Source organism: Pelophylax lessonae, assembly GCF_965119305.1.
Source record: "Pelophylax lessonae genome assembly, chromosome: 2".
NCBI classification, from domain to species: Eukaryota; Metazoa; Chordata; class Amphibia; order Anura; family Ranidae; genus Pelophylax; species Pelophylax lessonae.
The window spans coordinates 340,747,865-340,761,336 of record NC_138769.1 but is presented as its reverse complement, the minus strand read 5'-3'; positions in this window follow the sequence as shown (position 1 = coordinate 340,761,336).

Genomic DNA, 13,472 nt, shown 5'->3' with positions numbered 1-13,472 from the left:
AAAATACATTTGGTTGAATTTCTCTACAGGCTCAGTAACATGACTAAGGATGAGCTGAATATACCTTGGTTCGATTCAAGGCAGGTTCCCAGAACATGAATAAAGTTTAAGTTGTGAATCTGAACCCTGTTGAAGTCAACAGAAGCCAAATGTTAAAAAACAGTAATGGCCCTTTTTTAGGCTAATGGGAAAAGGATTATCAAAACAAAAATAATGGGGGGCTGGGCACTGCCCAAAGCAACGTATACCAAACCAAAAAAAAGTATCAATTTTCAGAGAGCAGCAATAATAAAAATGTCAAAATGGAAAATACAAAATTCCTTAAGGCCCCGTTCACACTGGGGCGATCCGACTTCCCGGGGCGACCTCACAGGTCGCGGCGCGCTGCTCGCACCGCGACCTCGTTGCAGCCGGCACGGACTTCATAACATTGAAGTCAAGGCAGGTCGCTCCAGGTTGCCCCAAAGAAGCTCCGGACCCTTTTTCTAAGTCGGAGCGACTTGTGTCGCTCCTATTAGAATCGGTCCACAGCTTCTCTATGCCAGGCGACCTACGGCGACCTGTCAGGCGACCAGGTCGCCTGACAGGTCGCCCCAGTGTGAACGGGGGCTCAATGAAACATGAATAAACAGAAACATGAATAACCAAGGAGATGCCTGTCATCAAGCACATACAGTATGTACAATGTATACAACCTACTGTAGCAAAACTTGATATTTACAGAGAAAAAAAAAGCTGTTTTTTGCACGGGGTCCTCCATTAACATCTGTACCAGACCCCCATCTAGGATAGCAAAAAACTGCTTTTTTGTTTTCTTTGTAAATATCAAGTTTTGCTATAGTAAGTGAAGGAAATCTACAGCCACTGTTTACAAACTGATGTAAGCTGCTGAAGTTGTCATTTGCCTGCAGTTTAAACAGGACAGGTTAAAAAACAAAGAAATCTTATGATGTAAGTCACCCAACAATGTAGATCCATTTCGGTCCCACCAACCCACATACAGTACATGTCTGAACCTGTCTATAACACTGCAAATAACATCTCCCAGGACCTCACTGCTTAAAGTAAACAAAGGGGCTGAATTTTCTAGGTGATGTCATTGACCAAATATGGCCATGGTCATATTTGATTATTGTCATTGCCAAGCAATGGCCATAAGGCCATATTTGGTCAATTATGTCATGCTAATCCTGCCCTTTTGTTTACATAGCCATGAATGACAGGTAGTAAATGATTAGGGACAAAAAATGTCATTGGTTACACAGCAGGTCCTGGCAAACATTGCCAGGAAGGCAGCTGTCATATATAGTAGTTATAGAAATACCGCTACTTTATATGTTCAGTTCCCTCTAAGCAATGAGGGAGATACAGTTACTAAGGTGATGCAGTTTACGAAGGAGCATCTCCAGAAAGCTCAAGATTTACAAAGAAAGATGTACAACCAGTCAGCTAAGGTCAGACAATTTTAGGTTGTTGACTGGATGGCTGTACTAATACCCACAATTAATAGTAAATCCCTAGCCCATCAGAAAAAAAAATAAAACTCTATCAAGTCTATTAGGTAAACTTGTTGAAACCCTGTAGAGGTTTTAACTGTGGATGGTGTTAATTTAGAGTGCCCTGCAGGTGTAATCTGATACAGGTTGCTACCACCCTATCCAAACCACAAACTAAGCAAGAAAAATCATTTTTAAAGAGAAATACAATTTTTTCAGGACTGCTTGGTCTCATAAATGCTATAGAACATGACATGTGACAGAGCCCAATGTAAAGATCCAAGAAAGATCACATTACTTCTCAAAAGCACATAAAAAGGCAAAAGAAGTCCAAAGAAGTTCAGAAAATGCTTGAGCTTAATGTCATTGAGGAATCGCAGGGTGAATTGTCGAGTTTGATTGCGCTGTTATCAAAGCCCAATGGCACTCTATAGTTTTGCTGTAACTTTAGGAAACTTAATAACATTTCTAAATTCTATGCCTATGTCCTGGGTAAACAAGTTAAAAGAGAAGTATGGGATTTGGGGTTATTTCACATTTATACTTACCTGGGTGGATACAGCATTGGTTCCCCCGCGCCTCTATTCTCAATTCTGACAGCTCCTCGAGCAAAGAGCTGCTGCCTGTCAGTCAGCAGCTCTCCGATATGCCCCTTCCTCACTCATTGGAGTGCTGAGGTGTGGAGGGCGGGGAGCGGCTGGCTCAGGCTCTCAGCAACTCACTGAGAGGCTGAGCCAGGTCTCGGTTTACGAACTTCACTCCTGTGATCCATAGGAGATGTACAGCAAAACAAGCTTTGGCTGTACATCTCCTTTATTAGGCTGAGAACAGCTAAGTATACTGACTCATTAGACCTCACTAAGAAGCAATGGCAGATACCCTTAACCAAGAAAGCCAGAGAAAAAACTGTTTTTTTCCCCACCAGAGTGCCATTTTCAATACAAGAGAATGTGAATTGGGTTACGCTCTGCCCCAGGCCATTTTCCTAAGGGCGATACATAAGATGCTACGCCCTCATCAGAAATACACCTCAGTCTACTCGGACGACATTGTCATTTTTTGTACAAATTGAGAGTCCCATCTTCCCGAGTTCAGGTGGCATAAGATTCCATGAAGAAAACAGGGTTTAAGTTCAATCCTGAGAATTTTGCAATAGGGATAGAAAAATTCAAGTATCTGGGGCAGTTTGTAGGTAGGGGTCTAATGAAGCCCCAAATGAACAAAGTGGATGTCATACAGAATTGGCCCCATCCCCTAACCAATAAATGAGTCTAAGCATTTTTGGGCATTGTTGGCTACTGCTGGTGGTTTATCACCCAAGTTTGCCTTCATTGTTGCACCACGGCAGTGACAATCCAGTGCAATTGTTATACCGAAGAAGCCTTGGCCTTGTGCCAACATCCAGTGCTGGTTGACCCCAATTTTCTCAGAGAGTTTGAGGTTCAAACACATACCTCTCGTGAGGACTTAGGACGGGTTCTGTCTCAAGAGGTCAATTGGGAAGAGAACCCTGTAATTTTTCTCAGGAAACTGACAGCCACCAAGAAAAATTACTCTATGTGGCGGAGCCAGAGTGCCTGGCCAAAAGTGGGCTCTGGACTCTATGTGATATTTATATTAGGCAGGAGATTTTGTCTGGTGTTGGACCATGCCCCATTACCTTGGACCAGTCAAGATGCCAAAGTGACCAGGTGGTTTCTCCAGGAGTATAACTTTGTGGGAGAGCACAGACCCAGGAGATAGCACCAAAGTGCTAATACAAAGTGCTCTCTCTCAAGTGAATTGCATGGTGTCCAAAGTTGCCTCCAGCACCTTTGCAATGAGGTAGAGGGGGTGATAGGTATAGGACACTGAGGATGGTCCTGGATGGATGCTATGTTTCACCCATATATGGTTTGTGGGCAGTTTAAGGGGCAACAGGGAGTTAAGTTACCTGAAGCAACAGGCCCTTAAAAGACAGGAAGCTCCATAGAGCATGTATAGAGTAGTGGGAGTTGAAAGTGAAAAGTGTCTGGAAACCTGCTAAACTGCTTAACTCTACTGAGAGAGACCCAAATGTTCTGGTATTGTGTTATCCTTCCTGTGGATAAAAGCCTTGAGTTGGTGAACTTCTGTTTTATGTTGTTTGTGCAGAAGACAACTGGACTTAATTTTGTCATTTTGCTGAAGCTAAGCCACCTTCTGTTTGCTGCTGGAAGCATTGTTTGTTTGTCCTTTGATCAATGAAAAAAAATTTGGGGAGAATTCAATAAAGCTGCTGTGCCACTTTTCTGGAGTTAAACAAAAAAGGAAAATTGTTCTGAGCTATGGACAATGTGATAGAGTGTTTTTCAAGCTGCTGCCCCCATTGAAACTGCCACCATTATGGAGTCTGCAATGAATACTATGGAAGAAAATGGGTGTGGCGCTGCTTATTTATAGTGGTGTATATCCCTTTAAATGTGCTTCAAAATGAATGTGTTTAAGAAACCTGATGATTAACAATAATAATAAAAAAAAAAATATGTAAGCAACCCATTTTGTAGATGTGTGGTATAGTTTACCTGGTGCATAAATCATAAAACAGTAAAATCATTAAACTAACACCATATACATAATCTACAATAAAGTGACTTTGCTGTGCTTACAAAAATATTTCATTAACATCCGTGAATAAAGTGACATGCTGAAATCCAATAAAATGTAAATAAAGTGACCTGTGTTTTAAATAAAAAAAAGTCCTTATTTCAGTGAGAATTGAGATGCACAAATCCCATGAAGTGTTAGTGGTTTTCACATGTGCTTCCACTTCTCCACCTTATTCACCAGAAATCCCCCCCTTACTAGGGGTAAGCCAACATTCACAGCACTATCTGGCTGTACACAGTATCCAGGTACAGGACTTCCTCGACTCTTCCAACAGATTCCTATCCCTCCAGATACCTCACATGCAGAGACAACAACAGCAAACATGCCCCATAGTGTAAATCCATAAGAAACGTTTATTACCACTTGCCGACCAGCCGCTGTAGTTATACAGCAACAGGTCGGCTCGGTTATGCAAAACGACGTGTAGCAGTTAATGTGAGCGTGCCGCCTGAGGCAGGAGCACACGCCGATTGGCTAGAGGGGGAGCCAATCAGCAGTTCCAGTGGCTGCGATGTCCGCCGAGCACCCCCGATCACTCTCCATGGAGACAGAACGGCGGTCTGCTGATGTAAACACCGCAGGCCGCTGTTCTGTCAGTGATGAACACAAGATCCAGTGTTCCTCCTATTTGAGAACACAGATCTCTGTGTTTATCCAGTGAGCCCATCCCCACACAGTTAGAAAGCACCCAATAGTCACACATTTAACCCTTTGATCGCCCCTTATGTTAACCCTTTCCCTGTCAGTGTCATTAGTACAGTAACATTGCATATTTTTAGCACTGATTACTGTAGTAATGTCACTGGTCCCCCCAAAAGTGTCAAAAATTTCAGTTAGGTGTCCAATCTGTCCGCAGTCCCACTAAAAATCGCTGTTTGCCGCAACTACTAGTAACAAAAAATAAATAAATAAAAATGACATAAATCCTTCCCCTAGTTTGTAGACGCGATAACTTTTGGGCAAACCAATTAATATACCGTATATACTCGAGTATAAGCCTACCCGAGTAATTTTACCACATTTACCACATTTTTTAAATTTTACCACAAAAAAAAGGGAAAAATGATTGACTCGAGTATAAGCCTAGGGTGAAAATGCGGGATGGCGGGCATGGTACAGGACAATGCAGGGCAGCAGGCATGGTACAGGACAATGTAGGGCTGCAGGCATGGCACAGGACAATGATGTGGGCATGGTACAGGACAATGCTGTGGGCATGGTACAGGACAATGCTGTGGGCATGGTACAGGAGACAATGCTGTGGGCATGGTACTGGAGACAATGCTGTGGGCATGGTACTGGAGACAATGCTGTGGGCATGGTACAGGAGACAATGCTGTGGGCATGGAACAGGACAATGCTGTGGGCATGGTACTGGAGACAATGCTGTGGGCATGGTACTGGAGACAATGCTGTGGGCATGGTACAGGAGACAATGCTGTGGGAATGGTACAGGAGATAATGCTGTGGGCATGGTACAAGAGAATGCGGTGCTGCGGGCATACTACAGGAGATGCAGTGCTGCGGGCATTGTACAGGTGTACCATGCCTGCAGCACTGCATCCCTTGTAGTATGTCCGCAGCCCCACATAATGGCAGGTAGTGCGGATGTGATTAACTTACCTGTTCCAGACGCGCTTTAATTTTAAAAATGGCACATGCGCCGCCGCTCGGGAAAGCTTGTATACTTTCAGCTATTCCCAGGAATAGCTGAACGTGTACGGCCTGTCCCGAGTGACGGCGGCACATGCGCGGTGACACGTTGGCACCGGGTGACTCCATTTTTAAAATTAAGTACAAAGAAAGTACCCCCAATGGTATGGGATTTTACATGCCACTCAAACACTGAACAAAGATGCAAAATTATATGTGTAAAATCAAATTTATTACATAAATTTTATGTAATAAATTTGATTTTACACGTATAATTTTGCATCTTTATAGTTGGGGGGAGTACCGCGCTTTAAAGTGCTTAATATAACATAGATAAAATTATATACATATGTGAAAAAGTGCCTTAGTGCTTCTTAAATACAATATTCATAAATTATGTGTCTCAATGTGCAAAATAAATACAATCTGATATAAATCCTTCAATTAATATAATAGGTGATAAAATTGACTAAACTAAAATTGATCTTAGTTAAACCAACTATATAAATACAATATATAGTGAAAACATGTATATAAAGTTATAAGTCCGTGACCTTTTCAAAAATAAATAATGTGCTCTAAATAGGTGGTTTCAAATAAAAGTGCTGAAGTGTCCTTTAAATAAATATATAAATATATAGTGATCAACAGAATCTTCTTATCCAAATTTGACATGCAGGTGCTCTTTCGTGCGGTGCCCATTAGGTGTCCTAAGCGCTCACCTCAATGCTCTTTTAAAAGAGCCTTAAGTTGTATGCCTCAGTATGCTGTTCCTTCCTCCTTATTGGCATATAGGTACCATTATGAATCCTCGGTTATATCTCCCTTATACAAACAGCTATATTCCAGGGGATATATGCGGTCCTTTATATCTCCAAAAAATCAAATTGGGCCAAACATGGTGAAGTACGTCCCGTAAAATTTATTAAAAAAGATAAGAGTAACACTCACATTGCATTGCGTCTTGTTTCTAGCATAACAAACAGGGATCCCTGGAAGAAGCTGCGTGGGTACGCAGCGTAACGCGTAGGATAGCCAAACCGGAAGTGACATATCGGCAAAGGAATGTTCGTTATGCTAGAAACAAGACGCAATGCAATGTGAGTGTTACTCTTATCTTTTTTAATAAATTTTATGGGACGTACTTCACCATGTTTGGCCCAATTTGATTTTTTGGAGATATAAAGGACCGCATATATCCCCTGGAATATAGCTGTTTGTATAAGGGAGATATAACCGAGGATTCATAATGGTACCTATATGCCAATAAGGAGGAAGGAACAGCATACTGAGGCATACAACTTAAGGCTCTTTTAAAAGAGCATTGAGGTGAGCGCTTAGGACACCTAGTGGGCACCGCACGAAAGAGCACCTGCATGTCAAATTTGGATAAGAAGATTCTGTTGATCACTATATATTTATATATTTATTTAAAGGACACTTCAGCACTTTTATTTGAAACCACCTATTTAGAGCACATTATTTATTTTTGAAAAGGTCACGGACTTATAACTTTATATACATGTTTTCACTATATATTGTATTTATATAGTTGGTTTAACTAAGATCAATTTTAGTTTAGTCAATTTTATCACCTATTATATTAATTGAAGGATTTATATCAGATTGTATTTATTTTGCACATTGAGACACATAATTTATGAATATTGTATTTAAGAAGCACTAAGGCACTTTTTCACATATGTATATAATTTTATCTATGTTATATTAAGCACTTTAAAGCGCGGTACTCCCCCCAACTATATTTATCTGAATTGTGCAGGTTACCAATTTTAGTACCTGTGGCATTAAAGGTGTTATATTTTAGACAACAACTAGAGAGACAGCGCGAGAATTTCACCAACCCTTTATATGTATAATTTTGCATCTTTGTTCAGTGTTTGAGTGGCATGTAAAATCCCATACCATTGGGGGTACTTTCTTTGTATCTAATTATCGGGATGAAGGCCACCCACACTGGGTACTAAGTGATAGGTCCTACCAGTAAAATTTTTAAAATTAAAGCGCTTCCTGCACGTCGGGCTGGCCGGGGACATTTTTTTTTTTGTGGACTCGAGTATAAGCTGAGGTGGACGTTTTCAGCACAAAAAAATGTGCTGAAAATCTTGGCTTATATTCGAGTATATACGGTACGCTTATTGGGAATTTTTTTTACCAAAAATATGAAGCAAAATACATATTGGCCTAAAATGATGAAAAATTTTGATTTTTTTTAAATCTTTTTTATTGGGAATGTTTTATAGCAGAAAGTAAAAAAATATTATTTTTTTTCAGAATTGTCGCTCTTTTTTGGTTTATAGCGCAAAAAATAAAAATCGCAGAGGTGATCAATTTGGGTACAGCGTTGCACGGCCGCGCAATTGTTAAAGTAACACAAAAAATGGTCTGGTCATCAAGGAGGTAAAACCTTCCAGTCCTTAAGTGGTTAAAATATACAGAACTGCACTTACATTGTATAAGAAAAAGTTTGGTGTTTAGAATGGAGAAGTCTGGGACGCCGATACGTTTCACAGACCAAAAAACGGAAGTGACACATTGACACTGTAAGCTCCACCCTACGTGTTTGGTCACATCAACGTCATCAGGACTGGCCGGGGTTTCTGTTTGTTTAAACAGCTTTGCTCATGGTCTTGGAGCACTTACTATGGTTGCCAACATCCACGAACTTCACACTTTCCAAACTGTAGAAGGATTTGTTTTGAATGATTCAGACAGGTAGACACATAAGAGTAATGAAGGAAATTGTATTCTGATCCTAAGTTGCATCAGATTTTAGATCGGTATTGCAATCAGATCTCAAAGTCTGTAATGCAGCACACGCTAGTGTAGATGAAGACCCTGTGCTTACTGAGGCACAAGGAAAACTTCACAACCAATGGAGCAGTGTGAAAAAAAAGCTTTAGAAATCTGTCTTCTTACTGTTCTGTTTTAAATGCTGATATATGCAATAACATGCCTCTTTAGACCCCGTCTATGTGGACAGTATGAGTGTAAGTTTTTAAATCTTTTGAAGTATAGGAAGACTTACACTAAGCCCCTTTCTAAGCCCTGTCTCTGCTTGGAATGCGACACTAACAACTAAGCAGCAGAGAGAGGCAGATAGTTTTTAGTTAAAGACTGTACAAACTAGCATGAATACGGGAGAGGAAACAGAGGAACATACCAAATACAACAACAAAGTCAGAAGACAAGCTGCTGTGGCAGCAAGTTGCATATTGGAAATGATTATGGTATTACTGTACGCTCTATTTTTATACACAAATGATGCTTACTGAAGTGTTTTTTTCAGCCAACTATATTAAAAATATGAATTTGGTGTTTGTTTTAAGAAAACAATACACTGAAAAGTATATTAGGGGATTTTATATTCATGGCATGTATCAGGAACAAATTGGGCTTTACAAGTAATAGTTGTATTAACATTTACAGTAATCATTTGCATAAACTATTTATGAAAATCAGGCAGCTTGCTACAAGCTACAATATTAATCATAAGTGAAAAGTTTCTATAACACATTATTTCCAGGTCTGTTAAGTTAACAGCAGGTGACAAACACAAAACAGTAATTGAATTGTTTTATTTGCAATACAGTAATATACAATGTGTTCACACAAACAATCTAATAGGGTCAGACAGATCCTCCTGTTGTCTCTTAAGGACTATGAGATGACAGCGTTTTTGTATCAGCTACTGCAAACATATTAAGTGATTAGTAGACACCCTACCTTGTCTCCACAGGTTCTCTGCTCCTAATGGGCACTCCAGGCTGATTAATGGATTTTACTCCTATTACAATCATAAATTTGTTTGTCTATTTTACCTGTTTGCCACAGTGAAATGTAATGGGATAAACTGGTTTTGAAGCATGATGTGAAATAATACAATACAATTACATTTTGTCGTTCAGCAAAATGGTTAGCTCAAGACTAACTTACACTGGACTAGAATAAAACAGAAATGTGCCACCAAGAGTTCCGCAACAACTATTATATAGCTTAACACTATATACCAGTGATGGCGAAACTTGGCACCCCAGATGTTTTGAAACTACATGTCTCATGACAGTGCTGTATCTTGGCCTAGGCTGACAAGGCCCAAGCCTAGGGCTGCACTTTGCAGGGGGGGAGCAAAAAAGCTGCACACCACATGGAAAAAAACAGCCTCCTCCTGGCTCCCACATAAAAAGGGTCCCCACCAGCTTGTGCTACACTTTTAGTTTAGTGCCAGTATTATGGGGCGAATTGGGCCAGAGGACAGTGTCCAGGAGGAAAATCAGTCTGGCAACCCCATAAAGCAGTCACACTGCTACCTGCCGGTATGATAGGCTGCACTAATGGGCACTTATGGGCTAAACTGGTGGCCACTGATGGGGCTGTACTGATGGCCACTGATGAGGCCACAGTGATATGCTGCACTGATGAGGCTGCACAAATGGGCAGTAATGAGGCGGCACTGATGGGCACTGATGAGGCTGAACTTATGGGAACTTATAAGGCTATGCTGATGGGCACAGATAGACTGTGGTTGTGGTCTGGGGTGTACAGATAACAGGACGGGTCATAAACAGGAAGGGGTGTGGCCTTTACAGGAAGGGGTTGGTCATATTTAAATTAGGGGGTGCACAAACTTAGTCAGGCCTAGGGCAGCATAAAACCTAAATACACCACTGTCTCATGATGCTCATGTACTCTGCAGTGTAGTTAAGCTTCATGGGAAATGTAGTTCCAAAACATCTGGGGTGCCATGGTTCGCCATCACTGCTATATACCTATATAGCTTATATAGCTATATGTGAAGAGTAATGGTTACTGAGTATAAATTATTCTTAGCCTGCAACCTCAACCTAATGCAGCCAATGTTTTCCCTGAGATGGGCTTCAAAAACTGAGCTTTACTGAGATGATCCAGTGTTGTGAAGGTTGTCCCAAAGTCTACTTTACTCACTGCTCTCATTCTAAACATTCTAGGCCTCACTATCTTAAAGAAAACATGTACCAAGGCAAATATGATGCCCACCATTGTTTATCGCCTTTTATAAACTGCTAATTGCGTGGCTGTCTCTGGTTTCAGTACTTTGAGTCAATGTCCTGGAAGTCAAAATTCCGAACTTACATATTTGTTCTTAATCTGTCTATTAGAATATATTGAAGCATGGAGTCAGAAAACAGCAAGGAAACAGCATTTTCAGAAATGAATTCCAGCAATGGCAGCTTATGTATTTCTCATTGCCATCTTCTCCTAAAGAAAATGTATCTGCAAGAACTTACGAGTTACACATGCTGCTGTTTGCTAATTAGATAGACATGAGAGGAGGCTATCATTGCTGTCTTTTTCCTTCTGAAAATGATGGTTACTAGTGATGAGGCAATGGTTTGCTCTGAACCTAGGTTTGGCTCAAACTTTGGCTGTTCAGGCATTCAGACGAATCCTTGAACTTTAGACAAAAATCATATGTAGAAGCAATATTTCTATCACTTCTATATATGACTGCTTCCTGCAGACACTGGTTCCCAAGGAAGCTGTGAGTGCGAGTACCAACAGTGTCCCTAGGAACTACTCACCAGGAATCACAGCTCTTTTAAAGAAAAGGGGTGGGACAGCAGTGACATCACTGCCCAAATGTAGGCTCTTGCCATATTTTGTCACTGATGTCACCACTATCCCTGCCCCATCCCTTACAGTATCTCACAAAAGTGAGTACACTCCTCACATTTTTGTAAATATTTTATTATATCTTTTCATGTGACAACACTGAAGAAATTACACTTTGCTACAATGTAAAGTAGTGAGTGTACAGCTTGTATAACAGTGTAAATTTACTGTCCCCTTAAAATAACTCAAAACACAGCCATTAATATCTAAACTGCTTGCAACAAAAGTGAGTACAAACCTAAGTGACATGTCTAGATTGGGCCGAATTAGCCATTTTCCGTCCCCGGTGTCATGTGACTCATTAGTGTTACAAGGTCTCAGGTGTGAATGGGGAACAGGCATGTTCAATTTGGTGTAATCGCTCTCACTCTCTCATACTGGTCACTGGAAGTTCAACATGGCACCTCATGGCAAAGAACTCTCTGAGGATCCGAAAAAAGAATTGTTGCTCTTCATAAAGATGACCTAGGCTATAGGAAGATTGCCAAGACCAAACAGCGGTTTAACAGGACAGGTTCCACTCAGGACAAGCCTCGCCATGGTCGACCAAAGAAATTGATTGCACATACTCAGCATCAAATCCAGATGTTGTCTTTGGGAAATAGACGTATGAGTGCTGCCAGCATTGTTGCAGAGGTTGAAGGGGTGGGGGGTCAGCCTGTCAGTGCTCAGACCATACGCCGTACACTGTGTCAAATTGGTCTGCATGGCTTTTGTCCCAGAAGGAAGCCTCTTCTAAAGATGATGCACAAGAAAGCCCGCAAACAGTTTGCTGAAGACAAGTAGACCACAGGACATGGATTACTGGAACCATGTCTTGTGTTCTGACGAGACCAAGATAATCTTATTTGGTTAAGATGATGTCAAGTGTGTGTGGTGGCAACCAGGAGGGGAGTACAAAGACAAGTGTGTCTTCCCTACAGTCAAACATGTACTGTGACATACTGAAGTAGAGCATGATCCCCTCCCTTCAGTGACTGGGCTGCAGGGCAGTATTCCAACATGATAATGACCCCAACCACTGCCTTACTAAAGAAGAGGAGGGTAAAGGTGATGGACTGGCCAAGCATGTCTCCAGACTATTGAGCATGAGCATATGTGGGGCATCCTCAAATGGAAGGTGGAGGAGCACAAGGTCTCTAGCCTCTACCAGCTCTGTGGTGTCATCATGGAGGAGTGGGAGAGGACTCCAGTGGCAACCTATGAAGCTCTGGTGAACTCCATGCCCAAGAGGGTTAAGGCAGTGCTGGCCACACAAAATATTGACACTTTGGGCCCAATTTGGACATTTTGTCTAAGGGGTGTACTCACTTTTGTTGCCAACGGTTTATATATTAATGGCTGGGTGTTGAGTGATTTTGAGGGGACAGCAAATTTACATTTTGGCATAATTTCTTTGGTGTTGTCACATGAAAAGATATAATAAATTATTTACAAAAATGTGAGGGGTGTACTCACGTTTGTGAGATACTGTAGCTGATGACAGCTCCAGGAGCTTCCCTTGGGAACAGTTATGTGTGCTGCATAGTTGTTTTTTGGCAGTTAGTTAGTGAAAGGTGGGCATTGTGATTCACGATAGATTTAGAAGAAGGGACATTTTTTAAGCATTTTTTTTTTAATAAAGAACTTGTGAAATGTATTGGTGTTTGAATTTCTAGGTTACAACATTGTTTATTAATAAGTGGTGGTACCATTTAGCCCATTGTCAATCAAGTAGCCCATATTATTGAAGGGGCAACCAGATTCTGATAACTCCCCTGCCCACAGACCCCCACAACTACTGGCCAGGATTGTAGAGAGGAGGACCTTGTCCTTATAAACATGGGGACAAGGTGCTTTTCAAGGTGGGGTCACCCCTGGAAAGGCACCCCCTCCATGTTGAGGGCACATTGCCTGATATGGTTGGGGGGGGGTTCACACTCCCCCCCCCTCCTTTTTTTTTTCTAGTCAACCAGGCTGCATGCTTCAATTAACTGTCTGGTAAGGATTTCCTGGGGGGTCGTTCTTTTTTTTTCCATGGGG